Source organism: Rhinatrema bivittatum, chromosome 17 (assembly GCF_901001135.1).
Source record: "Rhinatrema bivittatum chromosome 17, aRhiBiv1.1, whole genome shotgun sequence".
Classification (NCBI taxonomy): domain Eukaryota; kingdom Metazoa; phylum Chordata; class Amphibia; order Gymnophiona; family Rhinatrematidae; genus Rhinatrema; species Rhinatrema bivittatum.
Genome location: NC_042631.1, coordinates 24,239,695 through 24,258,303, shown reverse-complemented (window position 1 = coordinate 24,258,303; position 18,609 = coordinate 24,239,695). Strand labels below are relative to the sequence as shown.

At 42.2% G+C, this 18,609-nt stretch overlaps 1 protein-coding gene across 1 annotated transcript in view; it reads right to left on the bottom strand.

Annotated features, from left to right (window-relative positions):
• LOC115079473 (protein inscuteable homolog) overlaps positions 1-18,344 on the bottom strand; it is a 131,025-nt gene extending 112,681 nt beyond the window's left edge. Inside the window, exons 1-2 of the mRNA XM_029583090.1 lie at positions 18,188-18,344; positions 767-835 (exon numbers count right to left, since the gene is read on the bottom strand). The gene's annotated coding sequence lies outside the window, so the exon portion shown is untranslated. The remainder of the gene's footprint in view (positions 1-766; positions 836-18,187) is intronic.
• Between the last annotated feature and the right edge of the window lie 265 nt (positions 18,345-18,609).

Genomic DNA, 18,609 nt, shown 5'->3' with positions numbered 1-18,609 from the left:
ACTCACTACTATAACCAGTCAGAAAGGTTGGCAAAGACTGGGAGGTTCTGTGCAAACAATCTGCAAGTAATAGTGAGGTGAAATAATATGCAAGTAATTGCACGTAATAATGCAAGTAATAGTAAGGTGAAATAATATGCAAGTAATTGCACGTAATAATGCAAGTAATAGTGAGGTGAAATAATATGCAAGTAATTGCACGTACTAATGCAAGTAATTTATTTATTTATTTATTTAACAGTTTTATATACCGAAGTTCTAGCAACAAAGTTGCTAATCAATTCGGTTTACATTGTAACAATAAAATTGACAGAATGTAGAATAATGTCTTACAGAGAACAGGGAAGATTTAACTTGGAAATAAATAAAATAACTTAATGAGAGCAATAAATAACTTAAAAAATAAGTAATAAAATAAGTAATAGTGAGGTGAAATAATATGCAAGTAATTACACGTAATGCAAGTAATAGTGAGGTGAAATAATATTCAAGTAATTGCACGTAATAATGCAAGTAATAGTGAGGTGAAATAATATGCAAGTAATTGCACGTAATAATGCAGGTAATAGTGACGTGAAATAATTTGAAAGTAATTGCAAGTAATAATGCAAGTAATAGTGAGGTGAAATAATTTGAAAGTAATTGCAAGTAATAATGCAAGTAATAGTGAGGTGAAATAATTTGAAAGTAATTGCACGTAATAATGCAAGTAATAGTGAGGTGAAATAATATGCAAACAAACTGCAAGTAATAGTTTTTGAGTTACCTCATTATCCAGTCTGGTCCTCCTGCCACAAATGAATATGTATTATCGACTCATCAGGATGTCCAATATCTGTAATAACAAGAACAAAACCTCTAATATTTTCAACAATGACATTAAGAAATTTGCCACTGCAAGGAAGAAAGCTGAAGTTACTGTACAAAAGCAGACTGCTACTAAAACAAATTGACTTTTATGGACCTCCCACAGGATACAGCCTCTTGGTCAGTGCTGATTTTCTGCCAGGTTATGCCAGATCGCCGACCTACAACCTTTCTGAAGTGCAGAAAATTGCTCTTATAGCACCCTTTTTTTTTTTCCTTAAATAAAATCACCACTGAAATCTGGTGTCTATAAATAAGCAGAAAGAAAGAAATGAATAAGAAGGATCCTGGAAGACATGGAAAGGAAAAATCAGAGATAAAAGGAACAGAAAAAAATGGAAGACAATAGAGATGGGAGACACGAGAAGCAAGCTAGAGTTACATACATAAAACTCGTTAAAGATAAATCAAAACGCAATAAACCTCATTTAAGTGTGTTGCTATGGCCACCAAATGAGAGAAACATTTTAAAAAACAGTGCCTGAGGAAGGATAGTTCAGAAGACGAGATAAGCAAGGTTACATACAGAGGATCAGCCTTAGGCGCAGTGGAATGGAGATCCAAGGAGCATGTCATTCCCAACCCACCCCTCCATCTGGAGCATCAACCCTACAACTGCAGCACCCCTGTGTGTGTGCCCTGTTTGTACAGCCCTAAAGTTGGCACCGGTTACATAAAAGGTTTTATATTAGTATTCATCATCATCAAATGTCATCGTCAATACAAAGGTTAGCAACTATGGTGAGCTAGTGCTTTCTGCGCACAGCTTTCTCTTTAATTTGCCCATGTTTCAACATCTTGACCATTTTTTATGTCATCACCACAAGCTGTTGTCTGTTTTCTGCTTCATTAATAAGAAACTGTACTCAAGCATGTACTGTTTAATGTCTTGGGACTCATAATCCATTTGAATTGTGTTTGAGAAGTATTTTTCTTATCAATTGGCAACACAATACAGTGCATTGTTCTGTGGTCAAGGATCCAAAAGTCATACAGTGACGTGCTGACACTGGGACAATCACACACTGTTCCCAGCTTCTTCCATCTAAGAGAAAAAACCTTTTAGAAATTCCTAAATTGCACATTCATAGATTTGACATTTACAAGGCTGCTTTCGTTGCCGATTGCGCCTAGCGCCAACCTCCAAAAACATGTAGCTACTAGACCCAAATGGATACAAGATACATTAAGGGAATTTTATTGCCCTGTACAAACTGCAAACTGGTTTAATTAAAAATGTTCTCCACAGAGCTACTCTCAAGGTTTGTTAGGTCTGGCTGACCTTGAACCAGCAACCTTCAGATTTAGCAGCAAAGCGCTTGGAACCACCTGCACCGGAAACCACATTTTGCCAGCTGGCTGGTATTCCACTCGTTTGATTGTTTGGCTTTTTTATCTTGCCAGATCAGTTACCAGCACATATTCAAATTGAAAAATGTAAAAGCCAATACATTAGTACTGCTAGACTGGTTCCTTATGTGGCAAGTTATTTGAACCGTTTTTCAAACGCAGCCTCTCAGATGACTTTTCCTATTTCTGCCAGAGTCACCTTACCTAAAGCCAGTGGCTGCAAACAGTGGCTCTCTCACACATCCCCTGCTACCAAGGCTCTTGTCTTGTGCTCCCATCAACCCCTTTCCACTGTGCATCTCTTAGAGCTGGCAAGTCCCTTGTCCCTCCCCTATCCTCACATATTTTTTCAAGCTGAGGAGCTGAAATGACACCTTTTGGTTCTCTGTTTATTCTGGCTCTGTTCAGCGATGAGGAAATCCAAGGATCGCCAGTTCAAACATGGCATGAGCAGATTTTGAGTTCAGTGTTTGATCGCAGTTTTAATGACCCTGTAGTGTGGATGTTAACTATTTTAATGGCTCCTGAACTGAACTAGTTTTGTTAATCTGTTTTAAAAGCTATAATGGGAATAATACCTACACTACATTGATATTCTTCAAAGAAAGGCCTAACATGTTCCTTTGATGGGAGAAATCTAAAGCAAAACAGATCACTGTAAACCACACAAAGTAAGACTATTCTTAATAAACCCTATTAATATTTATTTAATTATTCAAAAAATTTTAGCACACCTCTACAATACTAACGGGCTGATACAGTAAAGTCTGTGGGAGAGCGGGCACAGGCCACTCTCCTGTGCGCGCGATTCACTATTCAAATTAGGTCCGGCGGTAAAACAGGCAAAAGGAGGCGCTAGGGACACTAGCGCGTCCCTAGCGCCTCCTTTTGGACTGGCGCGGTGGCTGTCAGCGGGTTTGACAGCCGACGCTCAATTTTGCCGGCGTCGGTTCTGAAGCCCACTGACAGTCATGGGCTCAGAAACCGGTCGCCGGCAAAATTGAGCATCCGGTTTTCGACCCGACAGCCGTGGGCCGACGTCAATTTATTTTTTTTTTTACTTTTGGAAACTTATGGGACCTCAGACTTAATATCGCCATGATATTAAGTCGGAGGGTGCACAGAAAAACAGTTTTTACTGCTTTTCTGTGCACTTTCCCGGTGCCTGAAGAAATTAGCGCCTACCTTAGGGTAGGCGCTAATTTCTAAAAGCAAAATGTGCGACTTGGCTACACATTTTGTTTTCTGAATCGCGCGGGAGTACCTAATAGGGCCATCAACATGCATTTGCATGTTGCGGGCGCTATTAGGTTCGGGGGGTTGGATGCGCGTTTTTGGCCCCTTACTGAATAAGGGGTAACGCTAGCGTGTCAAAAACGAGCGTCCAATCAAGGGTTAACAGTGTGCTCCGTCGGAGCGCACTGTACTGTATCAGCCCGTAAGTAGGTACAGTTGTGCTCATAAGTTTACATACCCCTGGCAGAATTTGTAAGATGTGTAGCACTTTAAGAAAATATGATTGATCAGACAAAACATGTCTGTTGTTTTTAATGTGTTTCAAATTAAACTGTTATGCATCACAGAATAGCACGCTCATTAACAAACCATAGCAATAAGGGAAATAATAAAATGGTTCTATTCAAAAGTTTGCATACCCTTAGTTCTTAATATCGTGTATTGCCCCATTTTGCATCAGTGATGACTTGCGGTCTTTTGTGATAGTTGAGAATGAGGCCCTTTATTTTCTCACGTGGTAAAGCTGCCCATTCCTCTTGGCTAAAAGCCTCCAGATCCTGTACATTCTTTGGTGGTTTAGCATGCATTGCATGTTTGAGTTCTCCCCAAAGTAGCTCACTGATGTTGAGGTTAGGAGACTGGTGGCCACTCCAGAAATAGGGAGGCTCGAGGCGACTGGCCGAGCCGCCCCCGTAACGGCGCGCCACCTGCGATGTGCGGCGGCCGTCAGGGAGGCGGGGATGCACGGGGTGCTGGAGGGGGCGGGTCATCAGAGGCGACAGGCGCGCCGCTGATGACGCGCCCCACACTGGGCTCCGCGTCATCGGCGGGCGACAGCGGCGCGGGCCGATGACGCGGAGACCCCCTTAAAAGGGCCGCGAGGCGGGAGGGACAGCCCTTTTCCCTCCGCATCGGAGACGCGGTCGACACCCACCCACCCGCCCTCAAAACAAATGAAGAGGCAAGGAGGATAGGCAGGCTGGTACAGGGTCATTAGCTAGAACAATTACGTGTCAGTTAGCAAAACAAATATGTATAATGTTGAGGGTGATTGTCGCAGCTTGGTGGCGGGTGTTTGGCGGTTACCCGGGCCGGGGGATATAGTGGAAGTGGTGCCGGTGGCATCACCGGACGGCGTGGGAGCCGGTCCGCGCAGAGGGGGCGCAAAGGCGGAGCGCCGAATGTGCCAAATGGCGGGACCCCCGACTGGGAGCGGGGACTCCGCGGGGGCCCAGGGCAAAAGGACGCCTGGCTTGGTTACGGCGGGCCGTCAAGGACAGCATACCGGCTCGGGTGGCCCAAGGAAGTTGATTAATATGTTAAGAAAAATAAAGCTGCGGCCTGTTGATACCAATAACCGTTTCAGTGTGGTCACTTGACAAAGTAAAAGTGTAACAAGTGGAAGGTCAAAGGGTGGAAAGGGGGAGGGGGGCGGCCAGCAAAAGGACGCCAGCACAGGAGTAAGTGGTGGCTGCCAGCGTTTCCTTCACTTTCTTCTGCTGCAGCCACCAAAGAGTTGACTTGGTCTTATGTTTCAGGTCATTGTCATGTTCGAAAGTCCAAGTGTGCCCCATGCGCAGTTTCCTGGCTGATGAATGAACCTTCTCCTCCAGTATTTTCAGATAAGATGCTGCATTCATCCTGCCATTAATTTGGACTAAATTCCCTGTGTTGCTGTAGCTCACCCCCTCAAAACAGCAGAGTTCCACCTCCATGCTTCACGGTAGGGATAGTGTGCTTCTCTTCATAGCGTTTATGATTCTGACCATAAAGTTCAATTTTGGTCTCATCACGCCAAATTATTTTGTTCCAGAAGTTCTGAGGCTTCTCTAGGTGCTGTCTGGTGTGTTGTAAGCAGGGTGTTTTGAGCATTGGTGCAGCAATGGCTTTTTTTCTGGCAACTCCACCATGCAGCCCATTTTTGTTCAAATATCTCTTTATTGTGCATGCTGAAACACTCATACCACTTTGTTTCAGAGAAGTCTGTATTTCACTAGAAGTTGCTTGTGGGTTGTTTTTTTTTTTTTTTGCATCCTGACAAAGTTTCCTGACAGTTGTCTGAAATCTTTCTTGGCCTGCCATGGAGTTAACAGAACCCATGTCTTGACCAGAGTTTGAACAGTACTGATTGGCATTTTCAAATCTTTGGATATCTTTTTATATCCTTTTCCTGATTTATAAAGTTGAACTACTTTTGCTTGCAGATCCTTTGACAGTGCTTTTGCTTTCCCCATGCTTCAGTAACCACCAAAGACATTAAAGCCCTGGATGAAATGCAGAAGGGTTTCTCAAGAGCTAAGAAACTCATTAACTGTATATACATGGACACTAATTACAATCAAACAAGGCACAAGTTTGGATACCTACCCTTCATTGACATCTCAACCTGTGTGTGTCAACTTGAAGGTATATTATCAGCCCAAACATTCAAGGGTATGTAAATTTTTGAACAGGACCATTTTATTATTTTCCTTATTGCTATGGTTTGTTTAATGAGTATGCAATTTTGTGATGCATAATAGTTTTAATCTGAAACATGAGGAGATCAATATTCAAAGCGCTTTTCATACAGATAAGTGGGACTTATGCGCCTAAGTACGTGCCCACAAAAAATGTGGGCATGCATTGGGTGGCTATTCGGAGTTAGGCATATAAGTGTATGTCTAAGTTTAGACACCGCTAGAACAGGTCTAAGCTTAGCCAGGTAGACTTATCTGGTGAAGTGCGCACATTTACACACACATTCAGCAGCTTCACCATGCCACTGAATATATATCATAACTTAGTCGGATAAGTTATATCCAGCTAAGTTACTTAATCGACCAGCTTTGAATATTGACCTCATTAAAAATAACAGACATTTTTTTTTTTATCACTCATGTTTTCTTAAAATGCTACACATCTTACAAATTCTGCCAGGGGTATGTAAATTAAGTGATATGCCTGGATAAACATTTACATGGGTAGATTGCCCTGTTTCAAAATGTCCTAACTCATTCTGGCTAAAAAAATTGGATTCTTTCAGCCAGATTGAGAGTATGCATTCCCAGAAGTGGGGAGAGAGTGTGATAGAAAAACAATGCATGTACATCTGATATTTAAATCTATGCGCAATGTTTTGCAGGCATGTTTCTGCCTGTAGTTTTTCTTTGAAAATTAGCTTCAAGGTTCATGGGTACAAAAGACTCATGCTTGCACCTGCAAAACCTGTAGACTGAAAAATGGATGCAAAATGTCACATTAGATTTAAACATCAAATCTATGTGCAGTTGCTCTGCTCCAAACACCTGCTGGATTACCCAAATACAAAAACCTGGCCAAATATTTGCAGCAAACAGTGTCTTTAGTTTCCATCAGCAACTATTTCTTCACAGATAACCTTTCAGTTCCATGCCTCTAAAGTGCCATGGTCAGCTCAAGCATGTAAAGCACGCATTTAATCACAGGCTGGCATAAACTCCCAAGAGCCAGGAAACTCTGTTCCTCTACTATTTTGGGGTTTTTTTTTCCAAAATAAAGCAGCAGGAACAGTATAAATATAATGTTCTTGACATGTCATACTTCTATAAAATGGCATGTTTTGAACCTTTGGTGACTATTCTCACAATAGGCTACAAATTTCATTTTGTGAAAACTGATTGAGAGAGAGCAAGAGAGAGATGGTTTGATTTTACACTATTCAACATATATCCTGTGTCTCCCCTGTTAAAACTTTTCACAAAATGAAGTTTGTAGCCTGCTCTGAGAATAGTCGCCAAAGGTTCAAAAAAGACAGGAAACTCTCTAAAGTTCCAACTTTCCTAACTCTTTGATTTTTGAATGTTGACTCATTTCCGTCACCAGGCCAGGTACTGTACAAAAGACATAATTAGCCAATACTTCTGCCCTTTCTGGAATGCAGTGCCAGTAATAACACAGAAACGCAGCACACATGTACAATTCAAAGACTAGTATTTCCAGGAACTTGGTCTGATGTTATGCCATTTCATAGAAGTGTGTGGCATGTTAAGAACATTATATCTATGCTGTTCTTCCTGCTTTTTGGGGGAATATAAAAAAAGAGAGCTGGAGGAATTTAGAATTTTCTGGCTCTCAGTATATAGCAGTAGCATTAGAGGATTACAGTTTCTATGTAAAAGTGTTATTCCCATTTGGAAAATATAGATTTTGTTCTAAATGATTAAACCAGTAATAAATAAGAAATGTGTTGATTCTTTCATTCATGTGTTTAAAATAAAACTTTAAATTAAGCTTATGAAAACCACTTTTCCCATTCTGTACCTGTAGTAAAAATACATTTAAGAATTAAAGCCCTCATGCTCGTTTCCTAGTTTCCAGGAGCCTGGTTTCTGGTAGTATTTTGAAAGCTATATATTATTGCAGTAAAATTTAAAACATTGGCATAAGATGGCATTGCTCAACCACTCACTCATAGAAACATCTGCTCGATTTCCTCTTTCCTTTGCATAGTCCTCCTTCAGCCTCCCCTTGGATGGGTCAGAAATGCATTTGGGGAGTTTTGGACTTCTCTCAAGTTAACCACCTCTGAAGAATGACCCTACATCTCAAAAACTGATGAACGTCATCAACTTTGGATACTTCTGATAGACCTACCTTCCTGTCTCATTATACAGTTCATCTCAAAGGACATTGAGGTAAACAATAGAAAATGCATGTCAAGCCCATTTAGAAATGAAATGAGGACCTCATTATAAACATTTTATAGAAATATGGGTTCAACTATGCTCCTTATGTTTCTTTGTTTGCCATAGAGGATTTTGTAGTAAAATGTCATCAGAAGTTTATTATAAACCTGCAATCCTTGCAGACTTATTCTCAAAAACGTATACAGTATATTTATTGCATATAAACATGATATCTTATTCAGTGAGCTATAAGAAAGCTACTTTGGCTCTTTCCACTACATGTTTACCTTGCTATTAGAAACAAAAATTGCACTTCAGCTCTTACCAGGCTCAATGTTTCTGCTACCCCGATCTCATTTCAGTGTTACTGATAAATAATAAAACAGAAGAAACGTCTTGCACAAAAATAAGAGTATCCACAGAAGTCACTGAAATCTGCTTCTTCAAATCCATTTTTAAAACTCTGGCAGAAGGATCAAGCATTAGGCATAGTGAAAAAATGGAAAGAGAACAAGAAACGAGCAGGGCCTATTGAAAAAATGGCACTGTTATTGGCGGCTTGGCGTAAATTGATAGTTTGCTTATTAGCTCTGCTACTGATCCTCCCTGGGGGAATGCCATGGCACAGTTCCCACAGGTACAGATCAGACTCCGGAGAATTCAGTGTAGGAAGGAAATTACTTTTCCTGCAGTAAGAGGAAATGTGGACAAAATATAACAATCTGCAGAGAGTTCTCCCATGGCTGATAAGTGAAGTGTTAACTGTGCAGAAAATAGGTCCCTTGCACATAATTTCAAACAAGTTTCTTTCACTTTAAATTGAATGCATTACCTAAGTCCAGTTGCAAACGCTAAGAGGAAGCTATATTAAGCGTTTGATCCACTGCAAAAATTGATGCATGCTCATCAATGGAAAAAATGCCAGGTGCAAAACTGGAAGAGACATTTGATACATCTCTCCCTAAGTGATGGTTAATATCAAAATGGATTTCATGTATTTTTAACTTGCATAGATAGCATCAAGTCACTGGGAGCGAATAGTCCAATAAACTTTCACAGTTTAAACTGGTTTGCTTATTTAAAAGTTATGATCTTTTTTAAAAAAAAATATTTGTATTTATCAAGTGTTTGCACTACAACTAAATACATGTATTGAAGAAATATCAATCCGAGTGAAAAATAAATTTCAAAACAAAATAAAAAAAATTTAAACTGGAACAATCTCAAGTCTACTTAGAAACGGGGACTCATAGAAGAGTAAAAAAGCAATAAGGAAATTATTTATTATTATACAAACAAGTTAAGCAACATGAATCCATGGGATCCATTGTTACAATTCGCCAAGGTATAGGCAATAAATAAAAGCTCTCCAAATGAATGACTTAAACAACAGCTTTGTCACTCTAGAACAATCAATATTCAGAAAAATGCATTTGTGAGGAGCCAACTAAACTTAAATTAGATAAGGCAATAAGGCACCAAAATATCAAACCCTGATACAGTGTCGGGCAGTTAGAGAGGAGAAACGGAGTCCGTTGCTTCAGAGATTGTTTTTTATTTGCATATTTCAAAAAAGGTAAAAAAAGAAAAGAGAACCACTTCATATATGTGACCTATGGTTACAAACTTGATATATCTTAACAAGACTTCAGTCACTCCAACCTATGAATGCAAGCAGCATCTCGCACAGTCCAAGGAAATAGGTGAATTTATACTGGGTCTGTCATTTTTATTCGGGGTTTCTACAGCACTAGGAATAACCTAGCAGCAGAGGTGGCAAGCCTAGGCAGATACATTACAGAAGACAGTGATAGGAACAGAGCTGAGAGTCTGGGTGAAAGATAAGGGTGTAGGGAGCCTGAGAATCTCTCCCTATATAAAACCCGCACATATTAATCCAAGTATGGGAATAAATCTGTACACATACAATTTTACATTCCATTCTCCAAATCATTTGGAAATACAGTATCGACACTTTCAACATATATGAAAGCAATACAACAGGAGCTAACACATCTTAAACTAACATTAAACCCCCAAAAAGACTGAAATCATTTGGTTAAGCAATAACTCTTCGATAGAAAATCCGCCAGCTCTAGACCTGGGCAATTTCCAAATTACTACATCAAATCAAGTATGGGATCTAGGTGCCCAGCTTGACGAGAGCCTTACGATGAAAAAACACATCAATAAATTAGTTACAACATGTTACGCCAAGTTGAACATATTTCAAAGATTGAAACCCTTATTAACATTCGAGGACCTTCGTACTGTCTTGCAAACCCTAATTTTCTCAAACCTAGACTACTGTAACTCATTATTACTCGGTCTTCCAACATGTCTATTACAGCCATTACAATTATTATAAAATGCCTCAGCAAGACTTTTGTTAGGAATGAGCAAATGTGATCACATTACCCCCTCGCTGATCTCTCTGCACTGGCTGCTAGTACAGGCTCAAATACATTTTAAGGCATTAACACAAATATTGAAAATCATGAATTCCAGCAACACCAGTATGATAGGAGTAACAATACAACTCAGCGAACACTAAGATCGCAAAATAAAGGGCTATTGACTGTTCCCACACCTGACACAAGAAAGGGATTGCGTGTTTTCCATAGCGGGTTCAAAGCTATGGAATTCCCTGCCCGAGATGCTAAGATTAATACGAGACAGAAAGAGATTTAAATGTGAGCTAAAAATATGGGATTTCAAAAACGCATATAACCTGACAAAAATCCTGAATGTAGAAAGAAACGATAACGAGAAGGTCAAAAGATACTAAGTGAAGCAGAAGAGAATGAAAGAATCGATACAAAGTAATAAGTAAATGCAAAATCTATTATATCATTTTATTTTATTATATTCTGTTTTAACTTTCTTTACCCTTGACCATGTCTTAAACCTTGATTCAACTCAAACCAGAACAATTCGAAAGATAGATGTCAGTGCCTATTTATGAAAACTACCTCCTTTACCTGTTATTACCTGTTAATTTATAACTAAAAATGTTACTGTTGTAAACTGTTGAGATCTTTTATATGGAACGATGGAATATAAAATGTCTAAATTAATTAATTAATTAAGGGACGCAGTCAGTCAAGCTGCTGCTACTCAGACCGCTGACGACTGGGGTATATTCTTAGCTAGAGCAGCGTAGATATACACTGGGTGGGCTAATTGAGCATTAATCTGCCATCATCTAGTACATTACTTCCATCTCCGACTTGAACTCCTTCACTTTAAAACAACCTCGGGCTATAAATGATGGGTAACTAGCACTCCTAGGGAACCCACACTTGAATCAGTCGAAAGCAATACAGCCAGTCCACGTTTCCTATGCTCGGTCACCGCAGGCCTGTGGATCGCCCACAGCAACCCGCTTCCTTTCAGTGGCCAGCGCGGTAAGTGACCGTAGAATGCAGTGGCCCGTGTCGCGCACACGAGCTCAGTTTCTCGGAGGCGGTCGGTCGCCGAGGAGCGTGGCATCGCCACTGGAGAACAAAAAAATAAAATAAAATAGCAACTTCCCCTGGGCTCCACTTACCGCCATGAGGTGTTGATAATAATAAGGTGTGTTTCAGTCTTTTCTACCGAGCTGCTACTGAGAAAATCCACGAGTGGCTTGCAGCTGCCCTTCTTGTTTCACAGGAGAGAGAAAAAAAAAAAAGATCGTTTTTCTCTATGGCTTATGCAGGCTTTCCACTGGATGCTTTCCCTCCCACCCAGTCTGGATCCTGTTACTGAACCAAGTTATCTTGCAGACAGAAGTAAAACGAGAGGTTTTCTGCCAAACGCTGAATTTGTACATTTTTGCAGTATTTCTTTTTCAGAGCAGACCTTAAGCCAAGGCCACTACAGAGGTATACTTAAAGGAAACCAGAGAATGCCAGGGCTTATATTTTATGTTACGTTGAAGCAAGATATATATATACTGGCAGGCTTGTTGGTTGCCCTGTACACCGAGGGTATTATACTTGGCATAAAACTTGCCATTAAACCTTCTACTAATAACAAAGGTACCTCACACGACCAGTCCATCTCCTACCATTACCTAAATTTTTCTTTATTCTGCACGTTGCAAGGCAGGCCTGCAGAGAGTTAAGAAAATAAATGAAGAGGAATGGACAAATAGAAAAATAAATTCTGCGTGCTTGCCTTCAATGAATCCTGCTGTTTATCCAAGATGTGGTCAGACTTTAGAATGGGATATATGTAAATTAGTCTTCCCATGAATTTCTTCTAGAAAACTACTTGTGGCATGGCATTAGACTTTGTTTTTCATTTCTGTGCTCAGGCAGGGTGTGGAGAGGGAAGGCGACCGCCAAACGGACCCTTCTGTTGCCCAACTTTGCTCCTGCATCCGGGCTATAAATGTTCCGATCCCTCCCCGCTGACATTATCAGTCTGCACCCATCTGGGCGCGTTATTCTCCTCCAACGTAGACACCCTAGGAACGTCTCATCCTAATGCACTTAAAAGTAAAGGCATTGTGGAACCCCATATGTAATTTTAGTCAGGTTAAGACGGGACAGTTCTTAGCAATTTTATCCAATTACATTGGCATTTATGTGGCCAAATGGCATCTGAATATTGCCTTCCCCAAGCACATAGTAGTCAATATTCAGTTGGCCGACTTGAGTTAAGAGACATTTCAACTGATTGGGTTGCAACTGAAAAATCACCTAAATCTAGCCAGCTATGAAATTTGCTGACTCTGTGTAAGCCTGCTGTTTCTGCAGTCGGAGACAGGCAGCTACCTTCGGAGGTCATTTACTAAGTTGCAATATTTTCCCCGCAGGGAAAATTACCCCAGAATTCACTAAGCTAGGGTAAAATACCACAGCCAAGTGGCATGGCATGATGCTGGTCTCGCATCCCATCATTTAAAGGGCCTGAGCAGACCCCAGACTTCCCCCATTCCTGGTGCTCTAACCCATGGGGGTCTAAGGAGATCCCTTCTCCATTCCCTTCCCTTCCCTGCTGCCCCCCCCCCCCCCCAAGGCAGCAAAAGTTGTAAAAAATAAAGCAAACCCATGCCCAAGTCATAAACCCCCACCCTATTTGTGTAAAGAAGGTGACCCACTGTCCACCAATCCCTGCCCTCCGATGCCCTCAGACCAGTACCTGAAACTCCCTGATGGCTCAGCAGTGCTGCCAGAGCGCCCCCTAGGCCTCTGGGTCCAGCTGTGCCAATTCCACAATGGTGTTGGCTGATCTCAGGTGCCCTTTTGCCCCGTTTAGCTACACTGCTGGACTACCCAGGGACTGTCAGGTACTGGTCCGGTGGCATCAAGGGGGTTTAGGAGAAGAAAGGTAGGGGAGTGGGGGCAGAGTTTTGGACTGGTGGGGGGGGGGCATGGCCCCTATTGATATTTTGGTTTAATTTTGACAACTTTTGCTGCCTCAGGAGAGGTGCATGGCACATGGTGAATGTTAGCACTAGGGATGGAGGGGAGGAGGAGGAGTCTGGGTGCCAGGAGCACTGGGACATGCATTAGTGTCTCCGTCCTCCCAGAAAAAGTAGATACACTTCTGGAGGTAAAGCTAAGTTTCCTTAAAATAATGTGGCTTGCGGACCTCTCGGCAAGCTGGGTTATTTTATTTCCCTATTAATCAGCTGATTTACATGCAAATCAGCTCATTTTATTACCCACATTGCGCCAGGTTTTTGGAGTGGTGGATAACTTACAGACTTTGTAATTTTGTGCATTATCTCTATGGTAACACATTTAAGACCCAGTTTACCATGTGCTAAATCCTCACCGCTGCTTAGTATATGATCCCATTAAATTGGCTAGTGCTGAAAATGACCTCACCATCTAATATCCTTCCCCTATCCCTTTATTCTGACTCAGCCATGCACCTGGGAATACCTCCATCTTGAGCATCACATTTAGCCACCTAGTGAAAAAAAAAAAGCAGCTATAATTCGCCACTCTATGGATAAAACTGTCAATGCTCAGATCTAGCTAGCTACCTCTCAAAGTTAACTAGCTGCACCCTTTTGAAAATCTACCCCATAGCGTTGCTGGTCATGGAAGATACTTGGGCAAGTCACTTTACCCTCCATTGCCTCAGGTACAAATTTAAGGCCGGATTTAAAAAACTTACACGTGTAAAATCTGGGCCTAACGCGTGCTAGGCCGATTTTCAAAGGGCCTGGCCACGCGCGTAAACCCCCGGGACGCGTGTAAGTCCCGGGGCTAATCAAAGGGGCCATCTGGGGGTGGGGGCTAGAGGCGCCCAGCACAGCGGCCGTTTCCCGCTGTGCCAGGGGATCGCGCGCCAGCAATGTGCCGGCACTCACAACTTGCTCCTGCTCGGAAGCAGGAGCCAAAAGGTAGGATAACAAATTTGGGGGTAATTAGGCTAGGGATAGGGGGGGGAGGGCAGGATAGGGGAAGGGATTTTAGGCTAGTGGGTCGGGAAGTTCCCTCCCAGTCCGCTCCTTAATTGGAGCGGACTGGGAGGGAACTGGGGAAGGCCCCGATGCTTCGCCACGCGTAATGGCAGATCTGTTCCCTCCCCCTTGCGCGTGCCGAACCGGCATTTTATAACATGCACGCGCATGTTATAAAATCGCGCATCCATGTGTGAGCGCACGCAACGTTTTAAAATCTGCCCCTTAGATTGTAAGCCTTCTGGGGATAGGAAAACACCTACAGTACCTGAATGTAATCCACTTTAAAGCGCTGGAAAAAAAGTGCGAAAAGCAGAATATAAATCTAAATAAATAAATAACCTTTTGATCTCAAAGAAAATTCTGCTCAGCCATTGTAGCTGGATAAATGACAATTCAACTTTTCCATGAGTCCCTTCTACAAAGACCTCTGTCAGGTAATATAGGTAAGAGGAGAATCAGACCAAGCTCAATTAACCAAAAGAGCCATTCAGAAGGATTCTGGATATTTACAAAATAGGTATGTGAAAGCATTATGGCTGAATATAATCTATATTCTAGCATAGATGCAAAGTACAGAAGCCCCCCAGTATGTGGTATATTCTAAAATAACAGTTTTCATAATTCTCTGAGGACTAATGGCAAGCCGTCAGAACAATATCTGGTACTTCGCCTCAGATTCAAAGTGAGGCATCAGAGTGAACCAGCAAGAATTTCGTAATAGCAACCAACTAATTGTGGGTGCAGAGTTTTGATGTAATGCCGCAATGGTGAGGGACATTATGGCCCTCAGCGTCCTTGCGCGCGCACACAACATGCACTCCTCTGTGTATCCTGCTGCTTAATTTGTGCACCAACCCACATGGAGCCGAGTCGGTTCATTTTGGGGTTGTTCGCATGAAATGGTTGGCCATAAAATGAGTTCCACTGAAACATAAACTACGGTAGTCATGTTATCAAACAAAGACCACGTCGCAAGAAACTAAGATCCCATCAAAAAAAAAAAAAAAATGTGAAAAATATATAACCCCAGTCTGTTCAGCCGCAGGCTCTTAGGCAGTACTCCAGTGTGATCATAGGCAGAGCTTTGTCCTAAATGCATTTTTAGACCACTAAGATATACATCCTTCTGTCACTGTGACAGTCTGTTTACAGGGAAGCATAGTGCCACAAACACAAGCTATCAAGAACCAACCTAGTAGTCCTCGAAACGGTTGAGCACAGTAGATTTAAGCAGGAATTAAATCTTCACTGAAGGGAAGGAAAAGCTCTAATAATTCATAAATGCCTTTCTTAACCTGCAGCCCAGTTGCTGACGTTTGACTTCTCACCGAATTGGTGTTACATTGGGTTCTGTAGTGATCTCCTGTACATTACCATGAGAAGGAGATATCTCGCATCGGGAACGGAAAAGGTAGACATTTTCAGCACAATCTGCAAAGTGCTTTCTGCAGGTCAATGAGTGGTTCACATATGGAAATAACCCTTTTGAAAATCTCCCCCCCGCCCCCCAGGGGGAGAATAAGCACGGGGCACGGATTCCCCGTGGCACTGGCTGCCCAACAAATTTATAAAAGGAAACTCCATGGGGAGTTTCTCTCTCAAAATCAGCTAGCCATCTCACGGGCAAAATAAAATACCCGTGCACCTGCAAGCTCTGCAGGGAGGCGGAAAATATTGACCCTTTTGGAGGAAAATCTTCAGATAGATCTGACCGCGTTAAAACAGATTAATGCAGCTAGATGGGAATCATTGGAAAGTGACACCCCCACCCCCCACCCCACCCCCGCGGTGTTTCACAGCACACAGACAGGCCGATACAGTACAAAGCGCTCCAGGGGAGCGCACTGTTAACCTGCATTTGGACGCGCGTTTTCGACGCGCTAGCTTTACCCCTTATTCAGTAAGGGGTAATAGCGCGTCGAAAACGCGCGTCCAACCCCCTGAGACTATTAGCGCCCGCAATATGCAAATGCATGTTGATGGCCCTATTAGTCATTCCCGCGTGATCCAGAAAGCAAAATGTGCAGCCAAGCCGCACATTTTACTTTCAGAAATTAGCGCCCACCCAAATGTAGGCATTAATTTCTGCTGTCGCCAGGGAAGTGCACGGAAAAGCAGTGAAAACTGCTTTTCTGTGCACCCTCCAACTTAATATCATGGCGATATTAAATCGGAGGTCCCGAAAGTTTAAAAAAAAAAAAATTTAAACAGGCTCGTGGGTTGAAAACCGGACGCTCAATTTTGCCGGTGTCCGGTTTCCGAACCCGTGCCTGTCAGCGGGCTCTAGAACCGACGCCAGCAAAATTGAGCGTCGGCTGTCAAACCTGCTGACAGCCGCTGCTCCTGTCCAAAAAGAGGTGCTAGGGACGCGCTAGGGTCCCTAGTGCCTCTTTTTACCGCCGGCCCTAATTTAAATATTTTAGATTACTGAATCGCGCGCACAGGACACTGGGCGCTCGCCATCTCTCCCGCGAACTTTACTGTATCTGCCTGAGAGTGGGTCTGGGGCAGGGTTAGGGTGAGAATGCAGAGGTATGTGCTTGCATTTCATCTCAAGTCCCCAGACATATATTCTACCACGCATATACACTTCTGTACCAGCCATTCTCGCCGGCCCACATTTTCAAAGCAAAAAAAAAACAAAACTCTGTGGCGAGTTTCCCTTTGAAAAGTTGCTTGCAGATCCACAGATAGAAAGTACCCGTGAAACCGGGGCTGCTCTCAGAATTGCTCCTATTAAATATCAATTGCTAGACCTAGACAAATGTCTGCAAGCAGGTGAGTGACCACATAATTTCTTTTACTATTATTCAAAAGGGAGTGGAAGAAAACTAGCTACAACCCAACTTGGCTAAGGGGATTACTGTTCAACCCAATGCGTAGTTCTGAGTCAGCAAGGTTCTCCAGTAAAGACGACAACCTACCGTGCCCCGGTGGTTTCTTACTCTTTCTGAGGTTTGCATATAGGGTGTGCAGCCAAAAAGTTTTAATTTTTCTTTTTTTGGTTTGTTTGGGTGAGGGTTCGTGTTTGGAGGTTTGTTTGGGTTTTTTTTTTCTTTCTTCATTTTCTTCTGTTTTAGTGCACTAATTTTTTTTTTTTTATTTTTTTTTTTTTAGTGAGTACTAATTGAAATGAAATGAAACGAATGGCAGCACATCCCTAGGCATTGTTGCTGGGCGTTTCTGACAGCGGCTAGCCAAATGCTGACTTGGTGCACGATTCTCCGGTAACATTAAGAAGCATTCTGCATGCAGTGTTTCATTCTTTGCTAAAAGAAATCCAAGAAATAATAACTAGATAGCTAGTACCTTCCTAAACTTCATAAATTAAAAAGCCAGTGCTGTTTAGGGGATGGTGGAAGTGCAGAAATAAGAGTGCAATACAGTCATTCTCCATCCTTCAGCTGAGAGGAATAAGGGGAACTCTCACTGCACTCTTTGCCCTATTTGAACCACTGAAACTGATTAAACATCACTGCAGCCTCTCCAAGATGTGCACAAGTAACCCACCAGAGACAGCATCCCAGAGCACTCAAAACTCATCCAAAGCAGAGGCCCTTGGCCTTTTATGAAGCACAGCTTTCAAACATCTGGCTGAGGTACTCTGCTTTCTCCCGTTGTAGCTCCATCCCCCCTCCCCATCCCATGCTTTCATTCAAATGAAGTCGCTAATACTCACCAGCTCCTGAACCAGCTATGCAAAGCCAGCAGAGATGGTAGACCGAAGACAGATGTTTATTCCTTGCTAAATAGAAGGAGCTGCAGGGAGGAAAAAAAACAATGAAAAGCCAGCAACTGCAAACTGAAGTGCTGCGAGCAGGGATCTTTCCCCCTCGTCTACTTACTAGAGTGTTGTTAAAAGGCTGGAAAAGGACCTCAGAAATTCACTTTCCATAAAGAACTACATCCTCTTGTCAGTCAAATGCTGCATAGTTTCGGCTAGGCACCCGTCCAAAACAGCTTGGAATTATTCTATTTCTGTCTGCCATCGCAGTGGAAATATTTTCACAGATCTGCGGTTAAGACCTGAATTCTGTGGCGGTCAGATGGTGGGAACCGTAATTAAAGGGACCCTGTTAAGACTGTAGTCATTACAAAGAG